Here is a 15392-nt window from a genome sequence, read left to right on the forward strand (position 1 = left end):
TATTGATTCATTGTCTCATTACCTGGTTATTAAGTCAGTTCTCTTATTGGCCACTGTCTTATTTAGTAGTTCCATTTTATCATTGGCTGTTTATCTCATGTGATTATCTATAGTATTGTATTTAAGCCCTTTCGTTTTGCCATGTTGCTCTGCTGTGTATTGAAGTTCAAGTCAAATCTTTGTTTTCATGTCAATCTCAGGTTTGTAGTTTATGTTCGACATTTTGGATCAATCTAATGATCTGAACTAAATACTTAAGTCAATGTCTTCATCTGCTTCGTATGGCGATGTTACATTGATTTTCCTACTGAAACATTTTCACAACAATAGTGTAACAGTTAAGTGAGTTATCCCTACCCTAATTATAAGATATCTTACTATTTCAAAGGACAAAGGCTGTCACATGATTTCAGTGGGTCCCATCATTCAGTTCTACTGCTAGTGGTGTCATGTAGTTTGTCCTATCAAACGTTCCTGCACATCTGTGACAAAAGCTGCAAATCTGATTCCTTAAAAATTAGACATTGGTATTAATCATCCTAGCATCGATATGTAATTGATGACTCATGCAATAAGCAGAGCCTTGTGGGAGAATGTGATCATGTAAGGGTTGTAGAAAGGTTCAGTTATCTCTGACCTGCCACATCGGGACGGAAACCAATTAAGTGTGTAGCAGTGACTGAGATCCTGAGAGAGGCACTGAGGACTACATTAGCCATGTCAATCACTCGCTAGCAGGCAGACACATGATCGATTGAGATCCCTCCCCTGGGTTGCAATCTTTTTTACTTGATACACTAAAGTGTAGTGTGCCTGGAATATAAAATGAATGTAGTATGTCAAGAGAGGCACTTTGAGCATGTTACTTCAGTCTAAACTTCAGTGCTAGTTTAAAATGTGTGTGTGTGTGTGTGGGGGCTTTTCAGGCAATGTGGGGCTAAGGGGGTTTTCACAGCTGGTTCATTTGGAGCATTTGTTTCTGAACCTTCCCATCTATGGAAACTTCCCATCGTACAGGATTTAATAATGGAAAAAAAAGATTCTTTAGATAATTGAAATATTCTTCACACTAGGAAAAACAATGTTGTGTGTATGTATGTGTGTGTGAAGGTTTATATGTCAATGTGCATATTGCTATGGGATTTTTGAGTTTGTATATTCAAAGTTTGACACAATGCAAAATGAGGATGTATAAAACTTATGTAGTTTTTAAAGCTGTACTTCTTAAATTATTATTTATTATTATTATACATTTTCATTTAAAACCCTGGTCAATTTTTTTAATGCATTTACTATACATGATACTATACATGTTTTGAAACTGGTAAAGTGTTAAAGGGACAGACCTTCTATGACTTTCTTCTGTGGGGAAAATATAGTTTTTTTTTTTCAATTTAATGAATTTTATTGCCATTTGATGGTTTGGATCTCACTGATTTTCATTTTTAAGTACAGAAACTGTTAAAAAGTTCTTCAAAATGTAATTTATGTTCAACAGAAAAAAAAGAAGTACATAGTTTGGTAGCAGCTTTAATGTAAAATAAATAAAAAAATAAAAAAATACACACTCACTGCTAATCATGTCTGCTTTGCTCATTTCTGGAACTGTGATAATTAAATCCTCATCCTCATTAGAAGGGAAGCTGTCATGTGCAGTGCTGGTCTCCTCAGATTTGAGAAGCACTAGTCCAGATGATGACAATCAATTTATCAGAGATATTTCTGTATCTGAACCATAAACAACAGTACTTTATTGCATACATAAACATTTGTCACTGCTTATGAAGAGAATGGGAATATATATTGTTTTAAAGAAATAGGTTGATTCAGATCCTGAGGTGTGTTTTAGACATATTTTTAGCATTCTTGCTCATTCTTATCCACTTTTTTTCACAGAAGGCGAGAACTTCAAAAAAGTGCAAAATACTGTTATTTCAAACGGAAGAAAAATAAAAAAATCCATTGTTGAGGTTGTATGAGGTTGTCTGAGGACATGCATGAGGATATCTAAGTGTCTGAGAGAACAAAGAACAGCCCACCACCCACAGACTACCCTCTGGCGGGACACTGCCTGATAAACGGTAACTTAGATCTCCACTGCTATCACATTCTTTGCTCTTTTACTGTGAAATTGATTTTTCTTTTTAAATTCTCCAATGTATAGCATTGGAACAGCTACACAAATAACACTCTTCAAAGCTTGAATTATGCTTGATTTAAGTCAGGGCTGATGTATTTAAAAAAAAATGTTAATGTTTTTATAATATTTTTTATATTTTACTGTATAAATTGGTCTTTATACATGACACTATTAAACAGATATGCTCCCACAGAATTTCAGCAACAGCCCAAGTGCAAGTGAGAGATGAGGAGAAACCTCCTATTTTCTTCACATTTCCTATTGTTTGCACCAGATATAGGCCATCTTTAGAAAATATGCTTAAATTAAACTGTGGATTAAGTATTTCTGAAGAATTACTGACAACGGAAAACATGCAAACTCAATCTGACAGCAAATTACTGGCACAATTTGTCAGTTGTGCTGAAATTCTTATGGCTCTTATTGTCAGAGTATCTGTTTAATATGATGGATTTTGACAAGAACTCTGAGTGTAGCAACAGCGAGTTACAGTACTGTTAGCAACCTCATTAATATAATGCAAATTTGCAACTTCAAATGATCAACTTTGACTAAATCGACCAAAATCAGTCAGCTTGTCAAGAACAATAATTTAGATTTTACGTAATTTTTTACATGCTTACATCAAAGCGTTAATCACTGAGTCACTGTTATTCAAAACACCTTTTCATCAGAATCAGTAACGTTTAAGCATCCATCTTACTGGGTCAGTAAATCATTTCAAATTAATTATGAATTCAGTTTGATTCTGGTAAGTTATCTTCCACGACTTGTGTTTTTTAATTGAAACAGTCTGTAGTTTGTTCCTAAGTTCAGATCTTGTTGATGCAATTAATAATGTAGGATAGTCTAATTACAATTTGCCTGCACTGTTTTACAGTGTAAACACAATTGATCTTCTGTTAATTAAGATTTAAACATCATTGATGGAATACAGAATTAATAGTGAATTCCAGACTGTTATCGGTGTCTCCCACAGCAGTCCCATACATAAAACGACACACACTGATTACGACATATTAAAACAACGCCCATCTTCATCTTTTCCAACGAATAGAAAATTGTTTTTTCAAAATAAGTGCAGTAAAAGAACACTGCCACTTCAGCTGTTTTGTGAAGAGTTTAGACAACCGTGATTACAGCAATGAGACTAAATCACATAATAAAACAGGACTGCAGTATAATGACAGTGATGTAGGTGTAATACTGTGGAATTTTTTTTTGAAAAATCTATTTTTTCATATTTTATTTTCTCTAACAGGGCTGTCAACGAAATTAAATTTTTAATCTAATTAATTGCATGATATGCTGATTATTTAAACAAATTAATCTCAAATTAATTGCACATCAATTTGGGCATAGAAATTAGAATTAGGTATATAACTTTCAAAGTGCCATGAATGCATTTACACTAAATAATTAGATTAATGTGATTTAAAGGCACAATATGTTATATTTTCATAAAAAATGTCCAAAAGCACTTGCACCTTGTTATTTATTTCATGCAGTTGTGCGCTTACGTTATCCCAAAAGTTCGTGAATTTGTGAATCCAGAAAAATTCAAATTTTTAATAATGGCTCATCCCGTTTCATTGTCGCCTATCAATTACGTAATATCTGCATTATCCATTTCCGTTTTCTTTGCTCACTTTATATTATTTATTTGCTATTTTAATAACTTTGGAAGGTACAGGTAAAACATTTTTTTTCATTACATGATTCAGCCAACTCTGGATGGTGAAAATGACATCTTCCATCATTCCATTCTCTTTCATGGCGTCATCAAACTTCACCTTTGTTATTGTTTTGAAAATGCAGAATGCTGAAGACAGTCTCTTGTGTGTTCCTCTTCTCCATTCCTGTTCTCTTTTTCACATTAGTGCTTGTATGCCTGTGATTCAATTTAGATAATTTTTTTTTTAATCCTATAATGTGACAGACGAAAAGTGAAAAGAGCAGCTGAGCTTAGATTTCTTAGATCGATTCACTTTGAATCTTCCTCTTGCCAGTCATTAAAAATCTTAAAATTTCATTTTCTTGAAAGATTATTAGCTCAAAAGGGAGAAGTTTATGTTCTCATCCTCATGCCATTCCTGACTTGTATGATGTTCTACTTTGGAACAAAATAGAAGTAAAAAAAAAAATAAAGGCCTTCTGAAGCTTCTGAATGCGTTTGTAAGAAAAATATCAAAATTTACAACTGTCATAGACAGGTTCTTGAGAAAGTGGTGTCCAGCGGATGATGTAATTTTCAATTTTGGGTGAACTATCCCTTTAAGTCTTAATATGAGGAAGTCTATCCCTTTAAGCACTAGAAATGGAAAACAAAAACACATCTGATGTAGAAGAAAATCATTCACTCTATTCATTTATTCTTTCAGACTCAAAAGAATGATTGAATTGGTTTTCAAGTTCAACTCACAGGACAGTTGACAGGTGGTGAAGATTATCAATGAATATTCCCTTGAATTTCACTATTTTCCTCAAGCAGAGTTATCCTATGACTTCAGAAGATTTTTAACATGGCGTAAGAGTCATGTGGACTACTTCTGCAATGGTGGAATAGGCGGCATGTGAAATTCACTATAGAGGTTTCTGAGTGAAAATTGTTTCTACACCATTTTTTAAAGAACTTTTCACTCAGAATGGTTCTACTATTGCATCGATACGAAAACCCCTTTTGGATGCTTTATTTAGAGGTGTTATCTCTATTTCTTCTCATTCCTGTGATTTATTCATCATTATTTTCCCATATTTTGCCTGCTTTTTAAGACAGAACAGTATCAAATCGCATAGAGCACTAAGGATAAATTAACTGTTGTAACCTATTGCTTTCTGGTTTGAAAGAACATCAACATGGTTCAGGTTGTCTATTTATGCATCAAAAGCAAAATAATCAAAGTATTTAGATCCCTTGAGATTTAAATTTACTTCCTATGAGAGGGGCTGAATCTCATTTTCACATTGTTCTTTTTTAAATATAATTTTCATGTGTGATATCACCATTGTTTCACAAAACATTATTTTTAGCTTCTGAGAAGCTGTTTGAGAGCATATGCGGATAAAACACAGAGAAAAAGATAGCTTTCTGCCATTTTTATTTTATTTTATGAAACCAATCTATAGCCTACAGCTTTCTGTACTGATACATTCAGAAACAAAAGTCATTATTGCATTATGCAGGAATTTCTTTTTGGTGTTATATGATGATTTTTATAATACATAAAGACAAGTGTGAGAAACAAAGGGGGGAAACATCCAGGACTGCCTTGAATTCATGAGGTGATGATGTTTTTATGAAGGTATTACAGATAGTCTGGAGTTACTGTGTACTATCTCTGTGTGATGTCTTCACAGTTTCTCTGTAGTGTTTGTTTCAGTCACACACCAAACAAAACCAAAGCAGTGCACCACGGTCAAAGCTAAGAAACATTTGATAGAAGTATGGGATGAATGAATGAAAACACTTCTCCTCCTTCACCAAAGACTAATAACTGCAGTGATAAAAGCAAAAAGGTCAGATACTAGAAAAGGCATGACAGGCCTGATGCACCCTAACCAGTATACATACATACATACATACATACATAAACACACACACACACACACACACACACACACACACACACACACACACACACACACACACACACACACACACACACATATATATATATATACATATATACTGCATATATATATATATATATATATATATATATATATATATATATACATAGACACACACACACATGAATAAATAAAAGGCAGACCATAGTGCAAGTACAAATCCAAACTAGCCCATCAAACTGACAGTTACATTTTCTTCAGTCATAAAGCAAAGTTTTTTAATTATTATAGCAGCACAAGATAATTGTTTAGTCTTACAGCAGTACAAGGTCAGGAGGAGAAATTCCAGTAAATAATCATCTCTCATTCTTGCAGTCTCATTCTCTCTTACTGAGAGAATTACTCTTAACAGCATTCTCCAGGTGCAGTTAGCTCTATGCATTACCGCTGTGTGCTGAATAAAGCAACACTGTTGAATTAACTAATAGAGGGCAGACTGACAGGTTTAATGTATTTTTGGGCCTTAGTTTTATGTTGGGTTTCAATTAATGGCCATACTATGAGGTGCCTCTCTCGACTGGGCACAGCCACCAAAAAAAAAGAAGACCTGATTATTACCCTCTTAATTTGAATGATAATTAGTGTTTTACCCCCCCCCCCCTCTTAATTGTCCTCTCATAAGGGGGTTGATTGAGATTTACACCAGGAGACATGTACCTTTCTTGCTCCAAAGGTTATGCAAATCAAATACATTAGAGAAGGAAAATGTTGGTGTGAACTGTGAAAAATAAATGTTTGATTCTAAAGCACAGGCTTTCACTGATTTGCAATCTTTTTATTATTATTATTATTATTATTATTATTAATTTAGTGACATTTTGAGGCTAAACCATTTTTAAAACACAAATATATTCTAAAAGTTGATTATTTAAAATGTTTAACCTATCCTGATCTGAGTTCTAACAGTGAACCTCCTCACCAGCAGGAAGCGCTACTGCCGTAGAAACACATAAAATCTAAATAAATAAAATAAGTAAAAATCTGCCAGAAAGTTTGAAAAAATGAACAGAGGAAAGGCAAGAATATTTAGCTGAAGTTTACACATGTCCAGTGCTTTCTAGCCTCTGCTGAATTAAGTGGAATTGATGTTAAGTCTTGGTAAGTCGATTTCCAAGATTATGTCTGTTTATTAAGCCCTGCGCTGTGTCTAATCTATGGCCTGTTTCAGCAAAGACAGTCTCCAAATCTTTCTTGAACCCTTAACCAATGCTATACAGATGTTTAGCTATGACAACTTTCTTTATCTTGATTTTCTTCAGATGGCAATTAGAGGAAAAGTAATAATGGTTTTACATGCCAATTCTCATGTGAAGAAAATCTTAAAAGTAAATTATGCTGCAAAAGTAAATGGCGATAGTGCCGTACCTTTTTTTCTATTTCAGATGTTAAAATAAATTCAGCTTGAAACAAAGCTTATAATGTTGCAGTTTGTCTCAAATGCACATAAATGTTGCTATAAGTAGTTACAGTTCATTTAGTGAATTTTAGTCTTTTTGTGTAAATCATGTATTAAACCTACTGAGAGTAACCATGGTTTGATCTTTCCACCTATCTAACATATTTACTGTGCTAGGGTGTGAAAAGAACTCATCCACACTCTACAGTTACAGTCCAGCAGGGATGTGGCTATTTATAACCATTCCTTTTCCAGATGCAGAAAAATTCACTGTGGCAATGATGTGCTGCAGGTCCACTCACACTTCGTGAACAGCTTGAAGGGTCATCGTCTCATCCCCATAGCTTCCGTCTTCTTCTTGATTAATAAACCTAATTGTGCTGGAGTGTGCTACAGTAATCAGCAATGACACACTGCAAACCATGAGACACTCCAGGCACATTGACTTCATTCATCTCTCTCTTTTAAATCTGCCCAGAACCTTTCGTGCAGTTCCTGGGTTCATCTTTCCTTCTTGATGTTGGGAAGTATGCCAGACCTGTTTGGTTTTGCTCTACTAGATGTATACTAGATAAAGGGGAAGTGGGTGGGGGAAGTGCATGTACAGTGCTCTCTCTCCACCTTCAATACCACGACTTAGGTGCCCTTGAGCAAGGCACCGAACACCCAACTGCTCCCTGGGCGCCGCAGCATAAATGGCTGCCCACTGCTCCGGGGTGTGTTCACAGTGTGTGTGTGTTCACTGCTGTGTGTGTGCACTTTGGATGGGTTAAATGCAGAGCACGAATTCTGAGTATGGGTCACCATACTTGGATGAATGTCACTTCACTTCACTTTAAATGGGCTTCAGCTGTGCCTTTGAGAGGTTAGTGAGAAGATGATGCTTTGATTTGATGGATTTTCATTGCTGCATTTCTGCCTTTCAAATCACAGTTTAGAATAGTTTGGGACTATTTGCTCATTTGTGGAATTATCAGTCAGTCAGTGTTGTCATGATGTCCTTAAAAGATCTGCAAATGTTGCAAACCAGATTCAAACTTGCGTTAGAGTATGTGCACTAAGTCCCTAGCATTTTTTTTGTCTTTTTTTCTACTCCTGATGTTGTTGTACATTAATTAATTAAAGACAGAATTAATGAGCTAATATCCCTGCCCAAACCACAAAACTTTTTAACTGCATAAAACAACTGAACCATAGTAAATGCCATGCTATTTCTCAACATCATGATTGCTTTTTTGCTGATGAAATGCCGGGAGAGTTGAAAAATTCTATAACAAAGAAGAGCCACACAGTGCAAGAATTAGATTTCCATTGTCAAGTACAGTGAAGTCTGTCACGGTACATTTCCCTCCAACAGCTGTGTGTGTATCTGTTACAGTCGCTCTCTGTGCTCTAAGATCTAACATGGGAAGACACACACATGCTTAATAATTGTCTACCAGAAGGTAGAGTGTTCAGCCCAGCGCCCCATGTGCTCATTTGCTGCATATGCGGCAGGCTTTGCCCTCTCGTTCCATAGTCATTCCTCTTCACACTATCAATCTATGCATTCTTTTCCCTTTACATCCATGTATCCATCCATCCATGAATCCATGCACCTCAAACAATCCACCCACCACTTCCCAAACCCCCTCAACCCGGGGGCCCTCACTTGTCTGTGGATCTGACTCCCATTGGGTGATGCTGTCATCTAAAATGACAGTCAGCTTTGGAGCTGCAGCGCTTATGTGTTTGTATAAAAACAGCTTGCATAAAGATTGAACCATCTGCACTTTTCGAACGTGCTGAGTGCTTGAAAAGTGCAAGGTTTTCTTTGTGGTTGGGAGAGATCTATGAAGAGATCAGGGCTGCTGTGTTTGGACAGCGTCATCATCACACAAATGTAATTTCGGTGTGCCGAGATGCTAGTTTATTTAGCATTGACTGATAGTCCACCAGTAGATATACTGCTGCTTTGTAATGCCAAAAAGTTTGATGAATATACATTATCTTAGCTAGCAGGTGGTTTAGGATTATTGTTATGAATTCAAATGCCATTTGTTTTCTTAATAAATTGATAACTCACACAGAAATGGAAATCAATTTCATTTCCCTACCCTTATGTTGTTTCAAACATATATGGATTACTTTCTTCCTTTTTTTAAATGATGTATTCCATATATTTACAAAAAAACCTTGCAGAATTTGTGAAAATGTGAATCATTTTAACAAAATAGGAGAGTTCCTACAAAATGCATGCTATTTTTTAATTTAGTACTGGCCTGAATAAGATTACATTTAGTCCACAAGAAAAAAAAAGTGGGAACCCTTGGTTCTTAATACTGTGTGTGGTTACCTGGATGATCCACGACTGTTTTTTTCTTCTTATTCTTTTTTTGTGATGGTTGTTCATGTGTCCCTTGTTTGTTCTTCAGAAAAATCCTCCAGGTCCTGCAAATTCTTCAGTTTTCCAGCATCTTTTGCATATTTGAATCCTTTCCAGCTGTGACTGTATTATTTTCCATCTTTTCACACTGAGGACAACCGAGGGACTCAAACACAATTATTAAAACATTTTAAAGCATTCACTGATGCTCCAGAAGGAAAACTTTCGAACAGGATGAAGATGTTAAAAATTTTTTGGGGCGGCAGTGGCTCAGTGGTTCATGTAGGTTGTCTACAAACCGGAAGGTTGGTGGTTCAATCCCCGGCTCCACCTGACCAAGTGTCGAGGTGTCCTTGAGCAAGACACCTAACCCCACCTGCTCCCGATGAGCTGGATGGTGCCTTGAATGGCAGACACCGCAGTCGGTGTGTGAATTTGTGTGTGAATGGGTGAATGTGAGGCAAAATTGTAAAGCGCTTTGGATGGCCATGTGGTCTGTTGAAAGCGCTATATAAATGCAGTCCATTTACCATTTTTCATATTTTGTTGTAATATATGTATATATATATATACATATATATATATATATATATATATACATACATATATATATATACATACATATATATATACATATATACATATATATATATACATATATATATACATATATACATATACATATATACATATATATATATATACATATATATATATACATATATATATATATATATATATATACATATATATATATATATATATATATATATATATATATACATATATATATATATATATATATATACTTTTTTTTTTCATTTAGTACTGGCCTTCGAAAGCAACAGACGATACTTGCATGTTTCCGGGAAGACAAATATGCCCAATTTACCTCAATCTTCAAATTAAAAAAGTTTTCAACCTGTGGCTTTTAATGTTCCTTCTGGAGCATCAGTGAATGTCTGAACCTTTTTTAATAGAGCAGATACTGAGGCTTCTGTTAGTACAATTTATAAAAAAAACAATTTAAAAATGCAATTTAAAATGTCACTGCATGACATTTCGCTTCAGCACTCAAGGATCACATTCAATTTATTTCAGTGTACTGTAGTCTAGTTTGATCTTTATAGCAAAGTTAGCATAGGGATAACTATGCTCAGAGAGCCCTGCATACTAACATCTTCCCCAAAAATAACACACAAAAGAATTTTACATGAAATAAGATTTCACATAATAACTGTTTCAATATTATATCTAAAGTGACAGACTGTATTCCAAACTACTTTTTCCTCTTCGACCCCTGATTTTAAACTTTATTGCAATTGTTATGAATCTCTTTAAGTGCTGGGCCATTACTACAGGTATGTGAGGGGAATCAAAATCTCTTCTCCGAAACTTCAGCTGCCTAAGTAACTTTTTTTAGGCATCCCAGGCACACTCCTGACACTAACAGTGGGCATCAAAAAGTTTTAAAGCTTTTTTAGCCAAAACCACCATCACAATTCAGAAGGTATTACGACAAGCTTAGTGAAACGTTTCTTCCAAGACTGATTATAAGATATATATAATATATAATTGCTTTTCACTCAGTATTAGTGTTGTGAGTTTTTTTGTGTGTTGCATGGTTAGGTTAGCAACATACTAATGTCAGAGTGTAGCCTACAGGAAATTGCCTGATTTTTCTTTTGCAAACCAGTTCAACACAAAACCCGCTTCAACCAATTCTGAAGATTTCATTGGTCAATCACAGGGCTGGTAGCCCACATAATGCTGAAACATTTACTGACCTTAACATCAGTGATGCTAATGGATAGTATATGCCAATAAATAGCATTGCAGATTGTTGAGATCGCATCTATTCATTATTCTTCTCAACTCTAAACTCTGAATCACGTACTACAATCAACTGTAAACATTAGTCGGTTATCTTGTGAGAACTGTATGGCGATTGATAGACGTTAATAGTGTTGATACCTTTCAAGAGTGTTTCAAATAAGATGTTACGTTTCGGATAGTGCCTAAGAAAGTAGTCTGAATAAAGTAGACACCGAGGCAGCTCACAAGGTTTTGAGACAGAGCCATCATTTCGGTAAAATTCCCTCTTCATTCCACATCTTCATCTTGTTTCTTACATCCATTCCCTCTCTCTTTTTGTCTCTCTCTTTTTTTTTTCTAGTGTCATCTGTAATCCTCTCAGTAGAGGCCCTTTGATGATGAGGCTAGTATATGGAAATGAGGAGGGTCAGCGGCATGCTGGTAACCGCTGTAATAAGGATAATGGATGACAATTTGAATTTGAAGATTAATGGATTATCTGGACAGGGCTTTTCACAATGCCACAGCCAATGACCTTTTCAGATTGACGGATGACTCTATTTTACCTGAATGAATTCTCCAGTCCAAGGGGCTGTATGGCCACTCTCTTTATCCTTTTTGATATGTATTGGAATGTCAGAGTGAACTGTGAAATGAGTGTCATGTGAAATGATTATCAGACAGATTTTGTTGGTACTATATCAGCCATAAAGGTCGACATAAGGAGATGGTATTGTTTTATCCACTGCTAGCATTTCACATAAAGGTCAGTAGTCAGTACTTAAAGGCTACACATGATACTTGTGCATGGATACAATGTCAAACGTTAATGTGACTACTGCTTCCCATGACTGTAAAAATAGACAATATACAGAGACAGAAATCAGATGCTCCTTGTGGTAACTGTAGTGATTTAATTTGTTAGATTGCTTGTTTACTCTCTAGCATGCATTGGAAATACAATTAAAAATACTATTTTTGTGTGGTTTAAGCTGAAGAAGCTGTAATAACCACAAATGATTTGCCGAGATTGTGGATCTTTGCAATAAGTCATAAAGATAAAGAGAAATTAAATCAAATAAATCTGGGATTGAATATCAACAGTATTTATATTTATGCATGCAAAGTTAATAGCTGCGAGTCCTCTACATGAAGTGGCTCTACATCTTAATTTAATAAGGCACTCTGACAGTGAATCTAATGGCATAATTCCTTACAAAAACAAGCTCCTAAAGGTTAAACTTACATGAAACAACTGAATACCTGTCATACAAGGGACATTTTGCATATATATGCATAAATAGAGGTCTTGATACATACCACAGCTAGTATCACTTCAATGAGGTATTCAGATGTGCATGCTATTCATGCAATGTCTGTTTACATAGTTTTCCAGAGGTGCTACATTTTAATCACGGCCTATGGCCTCATGTTTGATGTGCAATCAGAAATGAAAAATGGTAAGATGTGAATGCTGAGGAGAGTGATACATGTTTTCTGAGGTGTCATTCTATGAAAAGGCTTGAGAGTTACTGTAGTCTCCATGTAGCTGTTTTCAAGGTTTCTAGCCACTTAAACATCAAATTATGCTGAAAGCTGTTTGAGATTTGCATACTATTTGTGTTATGTGTGTGTGACTGAGAAAGAGCGAGAGCTTAAAACTGAGACGTTTGTGTATTCTTTGAAAACTTTTTTTATTATTATTTAGCAGTATATGAGTTATAGTCTCACCCATGGAACAGCCACAGTCTGTTTGCTGGCAATCATATTGCTCACAGATTCAGTGCTTAAAGGGATAGTTCACCAAAAAATCCTGCAATCATTTAATCATCCTAAAATTGTTCCAAACTTGTATGAGTTTCTTCTGTTGAACACACACAAAAAAGATATGTTGGTAACCAAACAGTTGATGGTAGCCATTGACTTCCATAGAATTTTTTCAAGTTGATGTCCACATGGCAGAAATGTATGGTTAAAACCAAGCAGTTAGTTAATATCATATAATCAAACAGACGGTGAACGCTATTAACAGTAGATTATATGATGTAAGTAGTAAGATTATATGATGCGATCAAACTTGCAGCAAAATTTGGTAGTTTTGTATGTTGTCTGAGGGTTGACATCTGAGGTCTTCTGAGGGGTTGGCATCATCTCTTCTCAGGTGTTCGGTCAACCTTTGGTCTTTGTAAGGGCTGGATCCAGCCTGAAGCTTTTGTAATTATTAGTTACCATGGTATGCCTATCCCAGTACATAAACAGAGAAGAAAATAGAGAAAATTTAGCATAGCTGCTGTTCCAGCTAAGCCAAAAAATATGTGTTCAACCCAAGCAAAAGAATGTTAATGTGCACTTGATCAGATCTAACTGAAGTACAGGGTTATGAGATACATTATGCGAATGCTTGGCTAAAGAGATGTGTCTTTAATCTAAATTTAAACAGAGGGAGTGTATCTGAACCCCAAACATTATCAGGAAGGCTGTTCCAGAGTTTCGAAGCCAAATGTGAAAAAGCTGTACCTCCTATAGTGGAACTTGCTATACTAGGAACTACCAAGAGCTCAGAGTTTAGTGACTTTAGGATTGTAGCATGATAGAAGACTAGCTAGGTACACAGGAGCGAAACCATTTAGGGCCTTAAGTAAGTAGTAATATTTTGTAACTGATATGGAACTCCAATTTTTGACTGTAGAGGAAGTAACAGGAAATCCATCTAAATGCAAACTGTATTCCAATAGATTCTGTGTACTGTTTTTTTTTTCAATAAGTAATATCTCTGTCTTATCCAAATTTAATAGGATAAAATTATTGGTCATGCAGTCTTTTACATTTTTAAGACACTCTGTTAGCTTAGATCATTTAGAAGTTTCATCTGGTCTTGTATATAGTTGAGTGTCGTCAGCATAACAATGGAAACTAATCCCGGAATGGAATCAAATGATTATAATAAATACATCAGATATTAATGTTCTAATGTGATAAATACTGTTGTCATATCATTCTAAACATTGATTCTGTCTCATACATGTACCTGCACACATTGGGCTCCAGTTATAAACAGAACTTTGTTGCCCGAGTGATTTGTTCTTTAACCAGCCGGGTCATTGGGCATTTATAGCTGCAGTTAATGCAGACAGATCTTATGTTTTAATGATTGTGGACTGTGAATTAGAAGATGAGATGAATCGAACTGAGGCTGTAAACGCCACTCACTTCCTCACAGACTCCTGTGGTCTTGATGGTTTGCGCTTATGCTGATTAAAAATGCAGTATGAACTTGTTCAATGGTGTCTGAATTCGTTGTATGAGTGTGAATTCCTTTAGTTAGCTGTCTCTTGGCTGTAATGGACAAACTTAACATGGTGTTTAAAATATGAACCCAGTAGGTTTCTCTCTAAATTATGGGTGTATCTTGCTCTTGCGTATTATAATTTGTAGTGTCACTTAGTGTAAACAAAGGAACATTATTCAGATATGACTCAGAGGACACAGGCTGTAGCACATCTCACACGGTGCTGTCGTAGCAACACAGAAACACATTAACTGCATTCCCACTTTAAATGTCTCGTAAAGGTCACATTTAACATTTTAGTAAGCCATCAAACCCAGCACTGCTGTAATAAGGGCAAGTCTGGATTATTTTTGGGTGGAAGAAAATCACACCTACGAAACCAATTTCAAGTTACTCACTCAGCACTAATAACCAGGAAGAGATTTTTCTAAAACTTTAAAGGAAGAATATGTAAACTATTTGGTAAGTTTGATTGATTTAATTATTATTTTTTTGTTCCAAAATGCAGTAAAAACTGCTATTGTGAAATTTTTGTACCATTTAATATTATTTTACCAATTTCTATTTTAACATATTCAAAAAAAATTATTTATTGCTGTGATGTATACTGAATTTTCAGCATTCAATACTCCAGTATTCAGTGTCACGTGATCCTTCAGAAATCATGCTAATATGCTGATTTGGTGCTTAAGAAAAATGTATCATTATTATCAAAGTTGAAAACATTGCTGCAAAAAAAATTTCACGTTGAATGGTA

General features: G+C 35.2%; 1 long non-coding RNA gene across 2 annotated transcripts in view; it reads left to right on the forward strand.

Annotated features, from left to right (window-relative positions):
- Window positions 1–6756: 6756 nt before the first annotated feature.
- Window positions 6757–15392, forward strand: part of LOC132154146 (uncharacterized) — an 81334-nt gene continuing 72698 nt past the window's right edge. Inside the window, exons 1-2 of one of the 2 annotated variants that reach the window (XR_009437083.1) lie at window positions 6780–6868; window positions 7422–7616. This is a non-coding gene — a long non-coding RNA (uncharacterized LOC132154146). Of the gene's footprint in view, window positions 6869–7421; window positions 7617–15392 lie in introns of those variants that run through there. The other variant, XR_009437084.1, reaches the window with a different exon arrangement.

This window comes from Carassius carassius, chromosome 12, assembly GCF_963082965.1.
Source record: "Carassius carassius chromosome 12, fCarCar2.1, whole genome shotgun sequence".
NCBI lineage: Eukaryota > Metazoa > Chordata > Actinopteri > Cypriniformes > Cyprinidae > Carassius > Carassius carassius.